This window comes from Staurois parvus, unplaced genomic scaffold (assembly GCF_062004578.1).
Source record: "Staurois parvus isolate SC_StPar_1 unplaced genomic scaffold, SC_StPar_1.0 ptg000078l, whole genome shotgun sequence".
In the NCBI taxonomy this organism is placed as follows: Eukaryota; Metazoa; Chordata; class Amphibia; order Anura; family Ranidae; genus Staurois; species Staurois parvus.
Genome location: NW_028317874.1, coordinates 6737826 through 6759615, shown reverse-complemented (window position 1 = coordinate 6759615; position 21790 = coordinate 6737826). Strand labels below are relative to the sequence as shown.

General features: G+C 37.1%; 1 protein-coding gene across 1 annotated transcript in view; it reads left to right on the top strand.

Moving 5' to 3' along the window:
- The window catches only part of CLSTN2 (calsyntenin 2), a 1070252-nt gene that overhangs the window by 180129 nt on the left and 868333 nt on the right, over positions 1–21790 (top strand). The window lies entirely within an intron of this gene.

Here is a 21790-nt window from a genome sequence, read left to right as displayed (position 1 = left end):
TGGCATTTGAGAATGATTTCAGTATTCCATAACACCAGTCAGTACCATAAAACGTGCTGAAACTATAGTGCATCAAATAAGCCATGTCTTGTATTGTGATGTTAACGTAATGATAAGCAATAAAATTGTATCTTGAAGCATGCTCTCTACCTCTGGTCTATTTACCTTGCACTGGGGATTCTTCCCTGGTAACGCATTGCATTATACATACTGTAGGCATGCTAGATTTACAAACAGTTTTTCTGCAGCATTATCAATCCAAACAGACAGAAATGTACTTTAAAACAACTATTTTGTGCACAGTAGTGCAATGTCACATGATATGGAAACAAAATTTGTGGTCTAGCAGATTTCTGATAAACTGATGCTAAGCTATTATTGGAAAATGAATCATATAAATTTATGAGTTAACACAAATCCCTCCCTCTATGGAGCTGATATACAAAACATGAAGCACAGAAAAATGGAGCATAACTATAGCCATTGCTCATTGTAGCCATTCAGATTTAAAGATACGTTAGCCTACTTTTAGAAGGTTTGCCCTTTAGTCATAACTGGAGATGTTTTAGGTTTTGGAGATACGACCATTTGTATGATGACTTATCTTTAGAAGCAGAAGTATGAATGTTTTGTTATAGCACATCTATTCATACTGGTCTATCCTTCTCTATGCTTCTACAAATCAGACTTCAACCCCTTCATGACCGGAGATCATTTATTTGTTGAATTACTTAGTTAATTTTGGCATATCATTATGTAGCACTACCCCTTTAGGAGTCGCTGAAGATTTGGGACCCCCTATAGTCCTGCACAGCCAAGCAACACACATTTCCTTCACACAGACTTGCATCCTGGAGACAGCAACCAGTCCTTGAGCTTGTTTTGAAGTTTTATTAGAGGATTTGAACTGGGATAGGGTTAGGGGTATACAGGATGTTCAATAGAACTATGAAACTGTGCACAATCTCCTAGAAATTTATACAAAGACAAAAATTCCTCTTTTGGAGAGCTAGTCAGAGTCTCCGGTTGTACCACCCTAGACCCTAGATTCTCTGAATCTGGCCAATTTGGGTAAATCCCTGAGCAGGGTATCCAGTGCCTGTCGCATTAGAGTAAAACAGTCCTGGGTAGTCACTAATTGGGTTTCCCACCAGAGTGCTCCTTCCCCTATCTGGGCCAGGGGGTGCAGGTTTACTCGCTTAGTTCTTCACCTGGGTTGCTGGTGGGTCAGTGGCTGCTATCAGGCCTTCTATCTGGGCTGCTCCTTCCCTGCCACACAGGTGGTCTTCTCTCAGGGGGCTGGTGAAGTCCCAAGCCTTCCTCCTTCCAAGATCCTCCTGCTTGGAGGTAATACCCTCTCCCCTCTAGGCCCCCTCCCAGGTTCCTGCTCTCCAGCCTCACTTCCTCATCTTCCACTCAAATTCTTCTCCAACTCTCTCCTCCTGAAAAGGCTCAGTTGCTCTTAAGGGCTGTCCTGACCCCTTGCCAAGCCTGCTGTTGGGGATTGGCCAGAATCCTCTAAGAGGACAGAATAGCTACTCCTCACTTCTACCCACTGCTTCTAGATCTTATTCTAAAGTCCTAGAGCAGGGGGAAATCCCAGAAAGCTGGTCTGCAGAGCCTCTGACCTAACTTTTTCCCACCTGACTATTACACCCAGGCTGCTACTCAGCCCTCCTGACTAGCAATCAGAGATAGAGCTCCCCTTAGCTACCTAGGAGGGTGCTACAATTATGAATCAGCACACATTGTTTTAATAAGTATTTGCTATTATAAGCTGACAAATGGGGAAGGGGTTTTAGCTGGTACTCTGTGTGCCCTTTGAACAGTAAATGCCATTGAGGAGTATCAGAAAATGCGTTTGCAGCTATTTTTCTATAAAGGTGTCAGGATCCATTCACACAGTGCTGATATGCCTATCCCCGCACATTACACTGTTCACTTTTTAAAAAAAAGTTATTGAAATGTCACAGTGACATTTCTTAAATTTCTAACAGCCAGCTAGCAGTGACTGCGCTGCACTGGAAAAAAAGTATGGCCATCCGTTTCAGCATACACCACCGTGTGCATTTGAGCTCACACCACCATAAAACAGTGGTGTGAACTGGCCATAACAGAGACAAGGCCTTTTGCCCTGTCTTGCAGTGGAAGTGTGGTGGGACTGCAATAGCTGTCCAGTGCAGTCCTACAGCACCTGGTATACCCTTAGGATTCTCTCCATCAGATTTATCTGGGAGTCCAATAACATGGATTTTATTCCATTGCTGATAGTTTTTAAGTTTGCCAGTTGTTTTTTTTTTTTTACAAAAAAAATTCTTCTCGGTTGTTGACACACTGGAGGGAATAGGGAAGAAATCATCTTCCATGGAGTAAAGTCTTTTTTCTCTATCTGTAATCCTGTAACTCCCTTATATCTGGAGGTCATGACATATGAGGCCTATATCAACCCACTTCCCTCCACAGATTTACTGCCATCTGAGACTGCCTGTGCACCACTTTTGGTGTGAGGAGCACTCTGGCTTATCGGTCCATGCCGGTGAATTGTTTAAGTTGCTGAAGAGCTGCTTACTGCTTGTGTTTGCTAATGACTAGATATCAGAGTGGCTCAACTCCTCAGTTGTGATAATGTGTGTGTACAAACTTTCAGACTATCGGATATTACAGGATTGGGAAGCTCTCAGTGGAAGCTCTGGTCTGCAAAAACTGTCAATGCCAGTGGTAGCCACACCCCTGAAGGATTTGAATCTTACAAGGGATTGTACTTTTCCAAGGACAACAAAGCTATATGCATGTACTTGCTCTTGCTCTTTTTAATTGTAATTAGTAAAATAACCTGCAAAGAAAGTTATGTACCACTTTTCCTATTCAAGGGAAGTGAATAAGTTAAATTCAGTGTTGCCTAATGGTGTTTAGTATTTAATTGCTATAGAAACTTAGACAAAGAGTGGTTTTGGATTTAGTAAATTTGGAATTTGCTAAAGCATTTGATGCAATCCCCTACAGATGATATTATGTAAGTTAAGGTCTCTAGTTCTAGAAAATTTAGTCTGTAAATGGAAAGAAAATTGGCTTAAAGATCAGATTCTGAGAGCAGTGATTAATGATTCATACTCTGAATGGTCTAAGGTTGTTAGTGGTATACTCCAAGGTTCAGTGTTGGTAGTTTTACTTTTTAACTTGTTTATCAGTTATATAAAGTTTTACATTAAAAGCACCATTTCTGTGTTAATAGATTACACAAATGAATAAGGTTTATACTAGATATAAATAATTTATGAGCTGACCTGTATGCATTGTTTGATGCATTGTTTAGTCAAACACATAACAAAGGTTTTTACATAGTTACATAATTACATAGTCCATCCAGTTCAACCATTAAAAAAAAAAAGTTATAATCCTATACCCACAGTTGATCCAGAGGAAGGCAAAAAAACCAGCAAAGCATGATCCAATTTGCTCCTGCAGGGAGGAAGCATTCCTTCCTGATCCTCCGAGAGGCAATCGGATATTTCCTGGATCAACTTTACCTATAAATAGTAACCAGTTATATTCTGTGTATCCAAGAAAGAATCCAGGCCTTTTTTTAAAGCAATCCACTGAGCCAGCCAGAATTAACTCTTGAGGGAGTCCATTCCTCATTTTCACAGCTCTTACTGTGAAGAAACCTTTCTGTATTTGGAGATTAAATTTCTTTTCCTTCAGATGTAAAGAGTGCCCCCTTGTCCTCTGTGATGACCTCAGGGTGAATAACTCTACACTGAGTTCACTATATGAAGCACTGATGTATTTATACATGTTGATAATATCCCCCTTTAATCTCCTCTTCTCAAGAGAGAATAAATTCAGTTCTTCTAATCTTTCCTCATAGCTGAGCTCCTCCATGCATCTTCTCAGTTTGGTTGCCCTTCTCTGTACTTTTTCCAGTTCCACAATGTTCTTTTTGTGAATTGGTGCCCAAAATTGAACTGCATATTCCAGATGAGGTTTTTGGTACATAAAAGTAAAGTTTTGTGCTTAAAGGGGCTCTATGGTCACAGACTACACATTCATTTTACAACATATATTATCAGTATTGTAATAACAATACAAACAATAGTTATATTTGACAATGCAATATAAGCTTACTTGGAAAATCTCCTTTCATGTTGTGAGTTCTACCTGTCCGCTGGCCATCTCTTTCCACAACTTCCTGGATTCAGTGCGTGCTTTGCAGCTTCTTATCTGCTGCCTGCAAGCAGCAATCCCTGTACTGACCCCGTATCCTGAAACTCCTTCTCTAAGCACCTCTGTAGTTCAGAAGACAGGCTCTGTGAATTGTGTGACACAGCAGTGCCTACTCACAGGCATAGTGAATACGTATCACAGAATTTAAGTAAGTAAATGTGTGGGGATCTTCCAAACCAAGTTTACAAACTTTTCAAGATCATTCAGATTATTAGGAGTAGGCTAGAAATAATTGAAGTACAATGTAGAATTAATATACAGTATTACATTTTGACCATAGATATGCTTTTAGGGCTAAAACTTGCTTTTAGAGCAACCTAATTTGCTTATATTGATAGAACTTACACTAAATAGAGACACATAATTCTGCCCATATATAAAGCATAAATAACATCTTATATTGAATATACAGTTCAGTTTTGGACACCAGTTCACAAAAAGGCTTTGTAGAACTTGGAAGAGCAGAGAAAGGGGAGCTACGTATAATAATAAGGGCCATGGAAGAACTTATCAGTGAGGACAATAAGCTGAAACTACATTTATTCTGTCTTGAGAAGAGGTGATTAAGAATGATATGATCACCCTATATTCTTACATAAATTGTCCATATAGTTGTAGCCAATTCAGTAGGTTATTTTAAAATTGGACTGGATGTTTCTAAATGCACACGATATAAATGGCTATTAATATTTATAAGAAATAAATATGTTTCACCTATTAGAGAAAATTAGACCATTCATTTGTTTGTTTCCTCTGGGTTTAGGGTTCTAAGGATGCAAGTTTTATTCACTGTATTTGTTATATTTAAACTTGAAAGACATGGGTATTTTGTCAACCTTAATGTGGAGCTTTCATAGACAGGGTTTATTTCATTCTACAGGCCAAAATATTAAAGGAATATTATTTCATTTCTGACTTTTGCATTCAAAAACAAAACACGGATGCAGTTAAACATTACATTTTCCCTTAACATATCATGAGAACTAGTCTCACTATTTTGCACCCTTTACAGTATAACCAATAACTCTTTTCTTTTTAAGAACAGATACAGAAACTTGGTGATTGTAACCCAATACACCTCTAGTAAGTACTGAAATGTGCAAAACACAGAAATCCTTTAAAATCACTATTTTGTTTTATCATTGCAGTTATTTTACTCCTGTAAAGATAAAGCTTCCTGCAGCTTGTGCCTGGCTTGATAGCTACATTTATATATTACTGCACCACAGAAAAAGACAGGGTAAATTAGTCATCACATACAATTAAAATTATGAAATTGGGTCTTACAGCAAGTTGCCATTTAAGGGAAAGACAGATTACACTAATTTGTTATGTGTGTTGAGTACCAGGCTTACTGTAGATCTTACAGGCAGGTTATGAGATTGATGATCACAGATATGCAGCATAATGACATATATTGCTAAAATCTGCCGTACCCAATCTACGCTTCTAGCTCCTCCAAATGTTCATAACGCAGCCAAACATACATTGCAGATCTGTCTAATTAGTCTTGGGTACATATATTTCTTTCTTTGTTTAAATATCAACATACAAAAGAATCTTATTTGTCAAAGTCTGTAACATCAAAACTAAAAAAATGGAAAAATGAATAGTGTCAGGCTTAAGGCCCAAATTTGGGATAAAATTATCTTCCCTCCTACCCCTCCCTATCACAGCCCTCTTACTGAATGCTGCGATGAAAAAAAAAATCTAAATACCCTTTTTCACTTTTCCTAAGCTGCTGTAACATGATCATCCAGCACTGGGTCCTTCTCCTCTCAATTTGCTGCCTGCTGGGGTCATTCTCTCAGGTGTCCTTGTCACTGCCTATGTCTTGTGATCAGTTTCCATTGGCTCTCCAGTGGAGTGGTCCTCTAAGGATCCAGAGACTACTAACATTGGTTTGAGGGGAGTCATAAGAACTAAACAGCAAGAGTTAATTTGCGCCCTCTGTATGCCCTAGAGTTATTTTCAGCTTTGCCCCAGTTAGTGAGGAGGGATTTCAGAGAGTTTTTGAGATTTAAAGGTCCTTTTACCTGTAATAAAATCACAATCACAAAATCCTTTGTATGTGCCATCTTGAAGTAAGCTACACCGGACTCTACTCTGAGTGTCCTGGTGAGTTGACACTGTCTTTGAATCATGGAAAGTCAGCAAGTGGCAATACTGTTCATACAGACTAGGGCTCTGGAAGTATTTTTTGTTTTGTACAATGCAACATTTGAGAGAAAGCATGTCGACTGACTCTTTAATGTTAGAAGAGGTTCATCATAATAGAACCATATGATTAAATATACCGCAATGGCTAAGAATTTTTTTTCACATTCAGAGACTAAGTAAAGGGGGGCCAAATTATATTTGCAGCTAATACCTCATCATATGGGATTTAGAAGCTTCTGTATTCATATTATAGATTTGTATGATGGCCAGCATTGATCAGAATTTTTATCTGGCAAAAAGTGGCAGTCTGCACAAAGTACGGGATTCCAGAGTTCAGATATCTTGGTTGCTACTGAACCTTGGTATATATACATGTCATTGCAGATGCAAAGCTTTACATTGTGCTGTACCTTATCTGCACATGCCAATTACTTAAACAATCTCTAGACTCCAAACACTTTTATGTGAGGGAAGAATGCCATTCTTTTATGTATCTATGGAACCCTGTGCACAAACCTTTAGAATAAAAGTGTTCCTTTTTGGGGAGGGGGTGATTTAGTCTTCATAGTCTCCACAACCCTTACATTTGTGGTAATTAGATCAAAACTTTAGAATGCAGCTAACTAGTTACTGTAGTTGATGGTTGTCCTTACTTACCAATAAAGATCACTTGTTTCTCTAGCAAAAAATAATCCTTCTGGCTATGACCTGCTTGTGGAAATCTCAGCAATCTGATTCTTGAGCTCTAGAAAAGAGAGTGTGCAAGCACACATCAGTATCAAGAATTTTTCCTAGATATATCAGAGCATTAAAACCTAGCTATGTACTGTTTTATCTGTGCACTATATATCAAAATAATACACAAGAGAAAATAATGCCCTCTGCTATATCTATACAGTTTATGGAACACTGTTTTTTCCTCCTTTGGATTTTCAAAGCTGCCTTTTGAAGAAATGAAGAGATTGAAGACAGTGAAGGCAGAAAGATAGGCAGCCTAGCAGGTCACCAACCTTTGCAGAAATAGCTTTGATGTGACAGCATGGAGAAGAAATTTAATCTTTCCTTCAGCTCTTAGTATTTTTAGCTTTATGTGTCACAGTAGCCATTGTCAACACAAGCATCTTACTACTAGATAACAATGCAGATTTTTTTGTGTGTTATCCATATATGTTAAAAGTTGCATCTAAATATGAAAAAGGATACAGCTTGGACTTACTTTAGGTATACTATATTATATCCTATCAACCAACCATCCATCAGTAATGTATTGGAGTTGTAGTTTAGAATAATCTAGCTTGATCTCAGACTTGCTTTAAAATATCCTGTATTAAACTTCTACTGATGAAGAGTAAAGACAGATTAATTTTGTTATTCATTGCATTTAATAAAATTGAATATTAATCTGGACACACAACAGTGGATTGGCACACATGCTTTACTCTTAGGACTCATTCACTGCCCTCCAACTGTTACCCCTTTTAGCTGCAGAGGCAGCAGCCATGGGTGTATAAATGCAATGTTTGTGATGCTTTGCAGCCGTGGAAGGAATTAAACACCCTGTCAGTTCAACTGAATGGGGTCACTGTGAAAGTATCCTGCAACCATGTTCAAAGTTTTAAAGCAGGCAGTGAGGAGGTGATAAAACATTTCCTTGCCACCAGTCACACGCTGCATGACAAACTTGTGTGCCTAAGAGCTGCCTAAGCAATTATACACATCGTTAGGATACACCAAGCCAGGACCAGAGGTCCAGAGCTCTTCCATGCCACCACAATGGTGTATGAATCAATATTCCGATGACTGTTTTGTGCAGTCAGGACACCCTCTCTAAGTAATTACATCACCCCATTTACTTTGTCACCTAATGCAAAATGTGCATGGGTGCGTGGTTTGCATAACTCCACCCCAGTAGGTGTACACAGCATTGTTATTAAAGCTGAATTCTAGGCATGGATTTTTAGTATTGTTATATTGGTGCAGCTTGAACCAATGTAAATATGAATTACCATATCTGAGGGATCACAATGAAAGAGGAAAATCACTGTAGTGGACACCATTACTACAGTGATCGCCACTGTCTTCCAAGTCCTGATGGAGACAAAACATGGCTGTGCTGAACACACCTTGCTCAACCATGCTGCACCTTTGTCACTATCAGTAAAATTGTCCAGCACAATGATGCAATTTTCTGGAGCAACAATGATGAGACTGGAGCAAAGGCATATTTATTGCTTAAGCTTATACACTACCAAACATTTGTTCAAGTTCGATAGGAACGGTTTTGGATCTTACAGGTAGCTGAGAAAGACTTCTTCAAACCTAAATGTTTCTAATGTTATAACTGAATCAAAAAAGTGCAGCGCATAAAATATACAACAAATATTTATATATATATATATATGTGACAATTATCCTAAAAATATCTATATGTTAAGTTAAAAAAACAAAAAAGTAAACATGAGAACAAATAGTAATATATTAACTAATTGATAGTGCTCATAAAGTGCTAAGTGATTAAATATAATGAAAGTCCATTATGAAGGCCAAAGATCAATAGCCTACAGCCCAATCATGAGAAATCTCCACAGATCGCTCCTCAGTACCGCTGTTCATACAACTTTAATGGATTCCTAAGGGAAAACACTCACCGTATGGAAAAACAAACAAATAATTGCGGCCAAATTTAATAAGATGACTACTGATCCGGGACTCGGAAATGCCGGTGTGACATCAGCATGTAAGGCTCTACCCAATGTATCCCTGTGTGTGTGCACAAAAGGCATTGGATGGAGCCTTCTGTGCTGGCATCACACCATAATTTGCAAGTCCCGGATCAGCAACCATCTTAGTAAGTTTGGCCGAAATTATTTGTTTTTCCACGTGGAAGATTGTTGTAGTCTGGTTTTAATGCTACAATTTTAAATATATTAAATTACTATATTATATACAATCCTCTGGGCTCTGTGTGATGAACATTTTCCCCTAGGATCCTGTTCAGGTTTTATGACCAGTGGTACTGATGAGCGACCTGTAGAGGTCCCTCATGATTGGGCAATAGGCTATTGATTGTTGGCCTTCTGATGAGTGCATGGTGGTGGAGGGCCTTGCACTTTGGATGAGCACATTGGATTGAGAAGTTTTGGAATGATTAACATGTACTGTAGATATTTTTAGGGTAATTGTCATATATATATTGTATATTTTATGTGCAGCACTTTTTTGATTCATTTTATACATTGGGCTTGTCACTCCCTAGTGCTAGCGCTCCAACTCCGAAGCACTCGCTACCTTTTCTGTATAATGTTACAACTGGACTAAAGGGCAGTCACCTTTTAGTTCTTGTAAGTAGCTGTTTTGATGTACAAGTTGATCCCTGTGTATGGAGCCCTTCAATCTTAGGTTCATGGGGTCTAAGCTACTGATCAGGTTCAAATTATCTCCACTGTTCCTGCTGTATTTTTATAATATATTTTATTTTATAGAGAATGCAATACAAAGTGATAGAAGAAGCAAATATGAGCAAGGGCAGCAAAATCTAAACTTGCCAATGATATTGTAAAGGGGTTCTATTATGTAATATGCAACAGGAGATGTTGGAACATGCAAAAGTGAGTGGTACTATGGAAAACTTCCAGGTGGACAGGATCAGTGAACTATGCAAGAGAGATTTCACTAGTGGAGCATCTAAGACCCATAAAAAGCCAAGGCCTCACACAGCCCACCAGACTCTACCTGTAACTAAACTATTACATTTGGGTGGATTAACTCATAAATATATTTGTAACTGTAACATTATCATTCAGCTTACACTGGATACACCCGATATTTGGAAAGCTCTGAAGGATATTGAATGCAGAATTCTGTTTTCAAATGGATTGATGGCAATGGATTGACAATACCTTTTATAAGATATCTGCAAACAGCTTTCAGTTTAACAAAATGTTAAAAATCAGAATCAATAGTCTTTTATAAATCTTTGCAAAATAAGCTGTAGACTTTTTCACTATTATAACAGCTGCTATTATTTACCTTCCCTGTTATAGTTGACCAAAAAGACATATTACCACAATCCATCACTTTTCATTTAGAAATTCAAAGCTATCTTTATTAATACCATCATCAAATCGTTTTTAATTTCGAGCGAAGCATGTGTCTGTACATAGCAATAAAGTTTTACTAGGTGAAGGGTAGGAGGTTTTTGCTTTAGTTGTTCTATTTTTAAGGAACTCAAAAAAAAACACATTTAGAATTTACAGTATTAAAAGTTTGACCTTATATTTACTATTGACTTAAGTGACTTTGCCAGAAATTAAAGCAACTCACTTGGGCAATGTCATGAGCCGAGTTTAAAGAAGGTCTATATTTCAACTGGATTGTGAATGACAGACTAAACTGGTGGGTGAACTGTGGGTCATATATCTCTTGATTGCTACCTGAGCCTTCTTGTAACTGCTTTGACACTCCATTCAAGCACATGTTAAAAAATAATAGCTGCTGCCCCTTGATGTGGAAGTGAATGGGTGGATGTAGATCACTTTAGGCAGGCAGGCAGCTTTTATTGATGTGAGAACAGTTACTGCAAGAACAAACATGGCACAATGCATAATTAAAGGCCAACAGCACCCAAATGTGATATTTTAGCTCTGGTTGTTTGATAGCAAGTTTAGTCTTGTGCTAGAATTATATATTGTTGGAGGTTCATGAGGTGAGAACTACTTCCACCTATCTGTTCTGTCTATTAAAAAGACAAAGGTTGAAGGTCTGTGCTATATTGTGTACTGAAGAAATAACTTGGTAATCTGGTAGTTAGCATGTGACACCAATGTTTTGGCTTCTTCAAAAGGCCTGAAAAACAAACCACTGTGGAAAAACCTCATTTCTGGCCTGTCTAACATATACAAATAGAGAATGACTCAAACAATCTACCCACCCCAAAGATTGGCCTCTAATACAAAGTTTACAACTTATTTTGGTAAGATCACTGTCTAGGCTAAAATGCTAAACTCTTACAGGACTGTCTATTTGCTCTAACCATTACACTGTGTCCTAACATTTGAATTGATGTGCCCCAAATCTCCTCATGCAGTAATTTATAAATAAATAATACAGAAGTAAACTGGTAATCAGTCATTAGTTTTTTCTTTAATGTTTAAATATTAAAAAAATCTACTTAGGCATAGGAAAAAACTACATATATCTGATAAAGATCTGATTCAGTGGCTCTATTGTGAAGTTTGACATTTTCTTCACAATTCCTACAGCTACAGAGGTAAATACTTTAATGTTCATAGTTTGGTCACAGATTCACTATAAAGTGAATAGTGAATCAGTCCAGTGGGTGAAAAATTCATGTACCCCATAGTGCCTGCACACAAACTTTCTATACAAATTGCTTTAGTGCTCTAAAAAGCAGAATCACTATATTGATGCAAAAGGGCCACGACTATCATGGCCAAGCTGTATGCCACCACTTCCCCTCACCTCCCTTTTGTCTATAAGAAAACTCTTTGGGATTGATTTACAATAGACAAATAGGCTGTTCACTTTGCAAGGTAAGTTATATGCTTCAAGTGAATTTTCCACGTAGGTTAGTGAACGTGGTAAAATTTCATTTTATAAAAAATACCCAATCACAAAACAGCACTAAGCCATGGGGAAAATTCCTTTGCAAAATGAAACTTCACTTGCAATGTGAACATTGTATTTTCCTTTAGAAAATCAACCCCATTGTATCAAACAGGAAGGCATAGGGAGCAGGAAGAGGTGGACTAAACATGTGCATTCACTTAGAGGTGTATTTTTATCTTGCAACTGGTTCACTATACGCACCACTTCCACATGTTTGCTTTAAGTTGCTAAGTATATGAATTGACATTTTTGTGTGACACTTGTGTAGTGGAAGACTGACCTGCAAATCTGACCTGCAGTTTTCCACACCACTGGCAGTGCAGTAAAGGACGTCTTCTAAGGATACATTTCAGTAGACATTACAGGGAAGGTGCTAAAGGAAAAGTACAGTATTTCTGGAGATGTGAGTCTGCATCAAATCTTAATTTTCAGGTAACATATTGGAGCATGTCCTCTGCAGGTATGCTGACTTTCCATCATAATCCAAAATTTGACTGATGTTTAGATTAGTTTCATTATATGCCTTTGGTAGTATGTTTTGGAATATTCAGCACTGCAGCGTGAGCAGTGTAAATCATTAAACAACCACATGTACAGTGTTCTGCATTTTACATCAGCTCTCTATGGCCAAGATACAAAGAAAAGAACAAATGGCAATTAAAAGGCAAATCCAAACAATACAAACTTTCAGTGAGCACCTAAGCCTATCCAGTTAACACAACAGCTGTGCAATAGTCCTGAAGTTTACCAAGGTAGGCAATAGGTTATGCAATTTTCTTTCTTGCCAGCAGGGGTGGAAGAAAAGAAAATTGCTTGATTCCCCCATCAACACAACCTGTGTTGATGGGGGAATACTTCCTGCAGTGCTATTGTGTTCTGCTGGATGGGTGAATTCCCTATGGGCAAAACACAATTATTAGTGTTGCTGGCTATAGCTGGTGTCACTAATCATTCGGAGAAAACCTAACAAGGTGGTGTTACACAAGTCGATAAATGGATTGACTTACATACAATCAGGGTGCCCATATATGGATCAAAACTGCTGGTTCCTGCTGAATCAGTCAAATTTTGATCCATGTATGGCTTAAAAGTAATTGCATCTAAATTCTGTGTAATCTTTTGCAGAAAAAGCACTCAGAGTTCCACACAAAGTCAGGAGGAGGGCAGAGGGTCATAGATTGTTAAATCCTATATCTCTACTTCCTGCATCAATAACAGTGAGACCTGAAAGCAAGGTTGGTAAAAAGAAACATATATAACTCAAGCTTTCTGTGTGTGTATGTGTTTTGGCATCAACAGCAGATGTGTTCCAAGATCACCAGATTACAGGATTACAGAACAACAATGTCTGGATGAAAAATTTAACTAGTCAGCAAGTCCACTGTGGTCCTTGTATTTTTTTTTAAGGTTTAACCTTTAGTTTTGATTGGATAGCCTTTTGACCTGCAATTTTAACCTTGCAGATAATTTTTAATTAGTGCTAGCTGTGTCGAACGTGGGTAAACTCATACTATGCTGTTACTAATATGTGATAACACTCTCAACCTGCTCACGGGACCACAATCTAGGTGCCAACAGACTGGGAGTGATTGACACTGAGTTTAGTTAACTAAGCAGTTAAACTGTAACACACCAAGCTGCCACCGTGTGTTTTAGCTGCAATAATAATTATAAAGTTTAAGAAATTACTGTAGTACATACTTTCCCATCAGACAGGAATATTTGAGAAATTTGCAATATACTGTAGTCATACTCTTCAAAGAGATACGAATTATTCAAATGCTAGCTTAGTGCATTAGAGATGATTTTACCAAATTTAAAATATCGTTTAACAAGAGAAAAGGTAAAGCAGTGCAAATGGTACAGAGGAAAGATATTACAATAAAGGAAAGAGACAATATTACAAGTGAAAAAAAGGGATCAAGAATGAAGGTACTTAACAAAGTCCTGTTTTTTTGTGTGTACAGGCAAAGTTCAGTCAGTAGATATAAGATGGATCAGTGTTGGCTCTCATAAAACAATCTTGTTTCCAGATATTTCCAGGTTGACCTATCTTATATTCAGGCAACCAACATATTATTGCATACAATTTACACTCTGCGTTGATAGAGACTAATCCTGAGTTCTCTCTTATGTGTAGATTCCCAGTAATGTGTAATATGCCCAACATGCCTATTGCATCTCATATTATTGTTAATATTATATGTAGATATACATGAGGGGTTATGAAAAAAACTCAAATTTTGACTCTAGGAGAAAAGATATATTCAGTTAGGAATGTGTACTTATGATAGGCCAATATACCTGCTCAAATGACGTAATTACTTAAGCCTGGTTTCCAAACATCCTTTCCTATTCCATTAGAAATCTAGTTTTATATTCCAGGCCTTTATAAACATACTGTGATGGTATATACATGATAGGTCTATTAGCAGATTTCATATTGGTATTCTTTTAGGTAATGCTATTGGAACATTGTCAAGGGCAATTCCAGAGCTTAACTAAAAGGTCTTTTAAAGTTAAATGTATATTCAGTTTAGAAGTTGTCTGTTGGAATGGAATTCAGGAAGTTTGTAGCCCAGGAGTATGATGATCCTATAAACAAAAGATTTGAACTGTAAAGTACTGTGCAAACTGTTGGCACTTTTTAAATTCTGTATTATACTACTAGTAACAATAATAACGTGTCACCGACTTGCAAATTTAAACAGAATAAGGCTGCCATGATTTTTCTTACTCAGTTTTTGGGGTCTGAGACCTTAGTATTACCAAGTTAGCCACCTTCTGTTGTGCTTTATGTTCTGCTTTTTTTTAACCATTGCCTTACACAGTTGTGCTAGGTTCCTGTATTATGTTAAAATGTCCCATTCTGTAATTGTAAGCAAGGCAATACTATGAATATATGTTGACGCAATGTTAATGGTGTTGGGGTTTATGTTTAAATTATATAGTCAGCACTTCTTTTGATCTAATGCCATTATTAATCATATATGATTGACAAATAAAATTGGATTGGGCACCTTTTTGGCAGACCCATCTGAGTTGTTTCACCTTTTGAAGTGAGCATGACTTTAAAAATCACTCACATGGACACTTAAGTTTGGGAAGGTGATGGCAGGATTGGAGACTTCCAAAAGTGATGAAGTAAATCACAATGTCTTTGTCCCCACCAATCATTTTCTGTCAACTATATAGGGAATCTAAATACAAATTACTTTAAGGCTTCATGCACACTGGGTGTTTTAATAACTCTGGTAACGTTAGCTGTGTAAAGTCATGTTAAAAACATGAGTTTTTCAGCGTTTTTAGCTTTTTTTTTGCATTAGCGTTTACCAGCTTTTGCCTCTTTTTTTGCGTTTGTGTTTTTAGCGGGTTTCCCCCCCCCCAGAATTTATTTTTTTGTTAAAAAAGTCCAAATAACGCTTGTTTGCTGTGATTTACTGTGTTTTACCGCATGTTGTTGCGTTTTTCAGCGTTAGAGCGTTTTTACAGCTAAAAAACTCCTCTAGAAACCCACTAGTTCTGGGTTTTTTTCCAGCCAAAAAACACTGATTACAGTCTATGTGTGCATGTATACATACTATAACATACTGGGGAGTTTACTGGCTGTAGAAAAAAATGTCAAAAGCCAAAAACAGCAGCTGTAAAAACGTCCAGTGTGCATGAGGACTTATATTGGGTTAAGATAAAAAAAGATAAAAAATATTAAAAAGAAAATTGAATGTTAAATGAAAATTTTCTTAGAACATCTTTTTATAGCGACATACAGGCAGAATAAATAACTTCAGTTGCTGCTAGAACGTTGAATTTAGGAACTACATTTTATTGGGTTATGTTCAGATTTAACATGGTATACAAATTTTACAGCAGGTCCCAGAGAAAATGTTTTTATCTCAGCTGAGCTACAAAAAGGCTAATTAAGTTAGGAAATTCAACTGTGCAAATTTGTTGTAGATTAATAAGTGCATTAGATGTTTAGTCAATAATGATCGGTGATGGCAGGCATAGTATTCTAAATGACTCGGCAAATGGTTGCCTGCTGTACCTTTTGTGTATGTTTCATAGTTCTAGAATTCATTTTATGGATTTTAAAAAGAAACGTTCTCCTAAAGGCCATAGTAAATGTTTGACACATACAGCAGAGAATAATAAGAAAAATATTGTATTTCTGAACAAAGCCTCCGAACTTTTCCAAAGCCTACAATACAAAATCAGTATACAAAGCATATAGTCTAAAAGCGCAGGTATGGTGCCTATCACAGACATTTACAAGACAACTTTTTGAAAATATCACTTTTTTCATGCACCTGTGCTTTAAAACTAGGGATTATGGAATCTTTTTTTCAAGACAGTAGAACCATAAATATGCTGGAAAACCTGGGAATAGGTGCATTCTAGTGTGATATTTATTAAGTGGGTTCTTTCTAGTATATAGGAGAAATTTTCAGATTCTCATTTGTTATCTTACTGTAGATTTGGAAATTTGTGGTTCTAAAGTAAAAAGGTTTTTTTTTTTAACCTTAATGCATTCTTTGCATTAAGGTAAAAAACCTTCCAGTTGCTGTCTCCCCCTTGCCTAAATACTTACCTAACTCCGACATTGATCCAGTGCTGTGTCCTGTGTGTGTCTATAGAGGCACACAGCCCAGCTCAGGAGCACACCCGCAGGTGCGCTCCCATTGGAAGTGGCTTCCTATGGTGGTGCACAGAGAAGAGGTGGAGCAGGCAGGCAGCGCCTGCAGGGGACCCGAGAAGAGGAGGCTTGGGGATACTTTGTTCAATACACTTGCACAGAGCAGGTAAGTATACCATATTTTTTTTATTTGGATTTAAAACCTCTTTAAATAATCTAGTTGAAAATGGTTAGATCTTCTGACCATATGCAGCCAGATTCATTCATTCTTAAAGTGGTGTTAAACCCAAAACCAAACATGTAATATATTGCAGCTAACCAATCATTAGATGTGGTGGCTGCATCAGTTTTCTTTTCTTAGGCTTTTTTTCTCTCTGATTCACCTGGTGATCTGACCACTAACACTCCTCCTGTATTAGAGTGCCCACACTCTGGATGAAGGGGCACATGGGCATCTTTGGACAGCAGCATTGCTAATTTGGGGGGGAGGGGAGTGTTAGATGGACTAGCAGATTAAATACATTAACAAATTGAATCCAAACCCCAGCTTACACTTAATAAGCAGTTACAGCAAACATTTGTTTTACCAGTTGGGATAAAGCTTTTAAATAAATACAACTTGACCATTATAAGAACCCCTGCTAGTGTTAAGTGATTTGTCTGATCTCTATAACTGATACATTCTTCTGGAGAGCTTGTTCTTTTCAAAATCAACAGACTTACTAGCCAGATCACTAGGTGAAAATAAAAGAATAAAAGCTTAAAAAAAGAAAATGAATGCAGTCATCACATTTAAGAATTGGTAAGCTGCAGTTTACTAAATGTTTGCTTTTGGGTTTAATACAACTTTTAATCTAAGACAGATGCCAAAAATGAGAATATGGAACGTGTTTTTCTTCAAACTCATTACAAGTTGGACAAGCCTTGCATCAACTTGGCCACTCTTGTAATGCACTGATTTCTGCCACACCACTTAGCCAGGAACATGTTTCCACTATTTCCTAGTATACCCCAGATGTTGCCTTCCTGCCCATAGGATGAATCAACAGTGTGATGATGTAGATTTGCTGCCTAGTGGATGTTCACATTCTGGAGTGATTCTGAGAGCTGCAAAGGTGAAAAAGAAATAAGGGTGTAATCTGTTTGTCGGCTTAATGATATGATTCATAAGACTTCCTGAACCCAAATAAACAACCTTGCACTTGTCACAGCCTGATGAAGGGCCCTACTTTGCCCCAAAATGCCACAGTAATGTGCTGTGATGTGACCACTTGAGTGAACGTGCAAAGATTTGCAGTGTGCTGGCGACATATGCCTAACTTTGTGTTGATATCAGTTCTCAGATGGTGGTTGCGAAAGCACCCATCTAGTACAAAGCCATCCATTTTCTTGAATGTGTGGGATGGGAATATTTTACTGGACATTAACAAAGTACCCCGTTTGCAAAGACTCACCACACAATCAAAATCAACTTTTCACATGATCATTAACAAAGTCTATCCGGGACAGCATAATAAATGTATTAATACAGGTAACCATTATTTTAATAGAATGTGATAGCAGAGAAGCAGCACTGAAACAGGAATATGTCTGATATTTACCAGGGATGTGTACCAACATAGCTGCAGAGCACCCAAACAAAAATCCCTTATACATACAGTAAATCCTAGGATGTCAATCACAATCAAGATGATGCATTAAAAAAAAGGCAGAGAGAATCAATTGCAGGGAAAACGATACAATATAGCAGCAGCAGGAAATAAATATGCAGACAAAAAGATGAACAAGTGGAGCCCAGATCCATATTAACCTGTGACCAATGTAATCAAAATCAGTTCAGAAAAATAATTAGCAACAATGTGTTTCTGCATACTGCTGAAAATAATTGAGGCCAAAACAATGTATTAATTTAATTATATAAAATTGACACAAAGAAAATCAAAGCCCTTTGAGCAATTAATAAAAAAAAGTTAACTAATAATATATTATAATAAAAAGAAATATTTGAAATGTGTAATGTAGTGGCAATAATGAAATGTAAGAAAGGGTAAATATTCTGTAAAGATGTGATAGTACAAATATAGTAAAATTGTATGCTAAGATCAATATAATACCAATATTATAAAGGTGACAGTGAATTGATTGATACGTGTATAGTGTGCCAGATAATGTGTATGAGTGCAATGTTGTGATAAAATGAAAATGGTGTTGTCTATTAAAATTATAAATAGAAAATCAGATTGATCGAAAGGTAAAAAAAACAGTATCATGAATAATTAAAATGGGTATAATATATAGTGTAATAAAACTAATTGTAATGAAAAACTTACATCAAATGTATATCAGAAAAATCAGAAAAAGAAATAATGTAAAAATACTAATAATGAATCCTAGCTCATTGAACATGGGATCTAAATGAACCTTTCAATAGTTTTATTATACCATTAGGCAAGAACGTATTAATTCTATAAATCCACATGTTCTCTATGCAACATCATCTTTGGTATCTATCATGACCAAAAATGTTTGGAATGAACTCAAATGATGTAACATTAATTTTGGAAGAATCTCTGTTTTTGTGTATGGAATAGTTTATAGAAACACTTTGTGTTTGAAAACCCAGAGTTTGATTGGTGTTTGTTTAATCTACATTTTATTTTGTGTACAGTTCTTCCCACATAATCCTGGATCTTTTGTTCAGCTAATTTTTTTTTTCTTTAGCAATCAAGTTTCCTCTTGTTTTAACTCACCTAAAAATAAACCGTAACTTTTTAGGATCGTTGTTCATGAAAAGCAGATCTTGAAGTAATAAATACCAGTAGCTGCTTAAGATGTCTCTAAATAGGTTAATGTTGTGAATTGTAAATTTTATTGAAAGGTACTTTGTAAGTCTCTCTCATCTCCATTACTAAATATTTTCAAAACTGGGCATTGATTTTGTGCATGGTCTGGACAAAAGGTGGCAGAAGGGACAGTTGCATTGGTACAGTGTATTTGCAGGGTGGGGGTGCAAAGAGTACTGTTGGTATGCTCTAGATAAATATGTAATATACTCTCAAGCATAGTAAAAGAGCACTGAAAAACAGTGTGGGTTAAAAGTTGGTGGGGTGGCATGGGGGCATAGATTGCATGGAATGAGCCTAGGTCTGTCTCGTATCATTTGCCTTAACTACAGCAGCAGCAGGTATGAACTGCAGTGATAAGTATACCAGTGGTTTTGAAGCTGGTCTGGGAGTTGGGCAATGTGCTGCTGAGTACCTACCTGCAGCTCCTGTACATCTGGCCTGTTATCAATAAGAAGCTGACCAAATACCCTTACACTCTCAGATGGCTGGGTTTGTTGTTGCAGGCTTAGAAGTCATGTATTCCATATATTCCAATACTTAATCCTCTTTTTCATCATTTTACAGTGTAAAGTATTTGGTTGTTCAACCATAAGTAATTTGGATTCATGAATATTAACAATTTATCATGTGTTGTCACTATACATTTGTTCTTGGTACTGTTATTTTTTGTGTGGGGCTTCTGGTGACATAAACAACTGAAAACTTTGTAGCTTGTAGAAGTGAATTAAGGTTAAAAATGTCCTACTAGTTGTATCACCCGTCCCCCCCTCCATCTTCCTTTATATTTACCTAATCTCTATCTTGATCCAGCACTGGTGCCCATGTGGAGTGGCACTGACCTCTTTCTCCTAACAGGTTCAGAGACATCAGCGTGAGCCATTGGCTCCTTCTACTGTCAATCAACTCCTGTGAGGAGGGTGCTGGGGGTGGGGCTAAGCTGTTCTGTGTGTGTTAGTGAACACACACAGCCAAGCTTGGGAGCAAACCCTCAGGTGTGTCACCATAGGAATTGGCACACAGAGAAGAGGAGCAGCTGAGAGAGCTGGTGGGGGACCCCAGAAGAGGAGGTTTCGGGCTGATTTGTGCAATACCAGGTAATTATAACATGTTTATTATGTTAATTAAAAAAATACCCTTTACAATCACTTTAACATGTAATGTAAATGAGCTGTAGAATTGAATTGTGACCCCTGTGTCTCTTGCTCTACTGTCCCTGATCAGCTTTGCTTCCTAGTGCTTAATGGCTTGGGCTACAGGGCATTTGCTTCAATTCTCTCTATTTTTTATATTTAATAACTATATAAATACAGTATACGTATATTTTATATATACATCTATAACTTTTGAATTAATGGTCATCTATTTTATTACTGCTCTTGCACCTTTGATTCCTTTGAGGATAGAGTTAATAGTCATGTGAAAAGCTGATATTAATTAAGTGTGGGGTGGGTCTTTGTAAATAAGTTGTGTTTTCAATTTCTTATTGTGATACTCCTGAAGAGGGAGTGATGTTACGCTCTGAAATGCTATTATATGTCTTTTATTGATCTTGAGTTCCTACTTGGTCTCTTCATGGATTCGAAACTTGTGAGCAACTAAACCCCAAGGACATTTTCAATGTATATTGATTTTGCTGTGGATTTCCAGTGCCCGGCTATCTTTCTAAATACAATACACATTCATGTAAAAGGTGAATTTATAGATTGATATATTGAGGAATTCCACTAAACCAGAGAAATTAAAAGCTAGGTTTCTATGGCATACAGTACTTGTGATCCTGGCCATTCAGTAAGGTGAAGATGTTTTGCTGGATACTAGTTTTGGAACTACTGATACTTTTAGAGGCACCTTTGATATCTGTATTTTTCAGCAATGCAGCACAAAGCATGGGAAGCATGAGCAAAGTTCACCTTCAGGGAGCCCACAGGCAATAATGATGATTAGTCTACTGCCAGACTTTTTTAGGCACAGCTTCCAGAGTGCCGTTCTGTTGCATGACTTTCAACGATGTACTTTGATCATACAACGTACTACTCCATATGTGGTGATGATGTTTGTTCAATTCCACCAAAACATTTTGAGACAATCTCTGTCTATATAAGTACAATAGGATACTGGTCAAAGCATATCAGCATCATTTATTGTCTTTATATAATAATCTTCACTAAGTACATGAATAGTTGTTGGTTTAATAGCAAAAGAATAAAACATGGGAAAAATATCTTTAGTTTTCAAGATATATACACTCAGACAGAGAACTATATAAAAAAAAAGTAGATGCTTGTTTCTGAGGAAAATA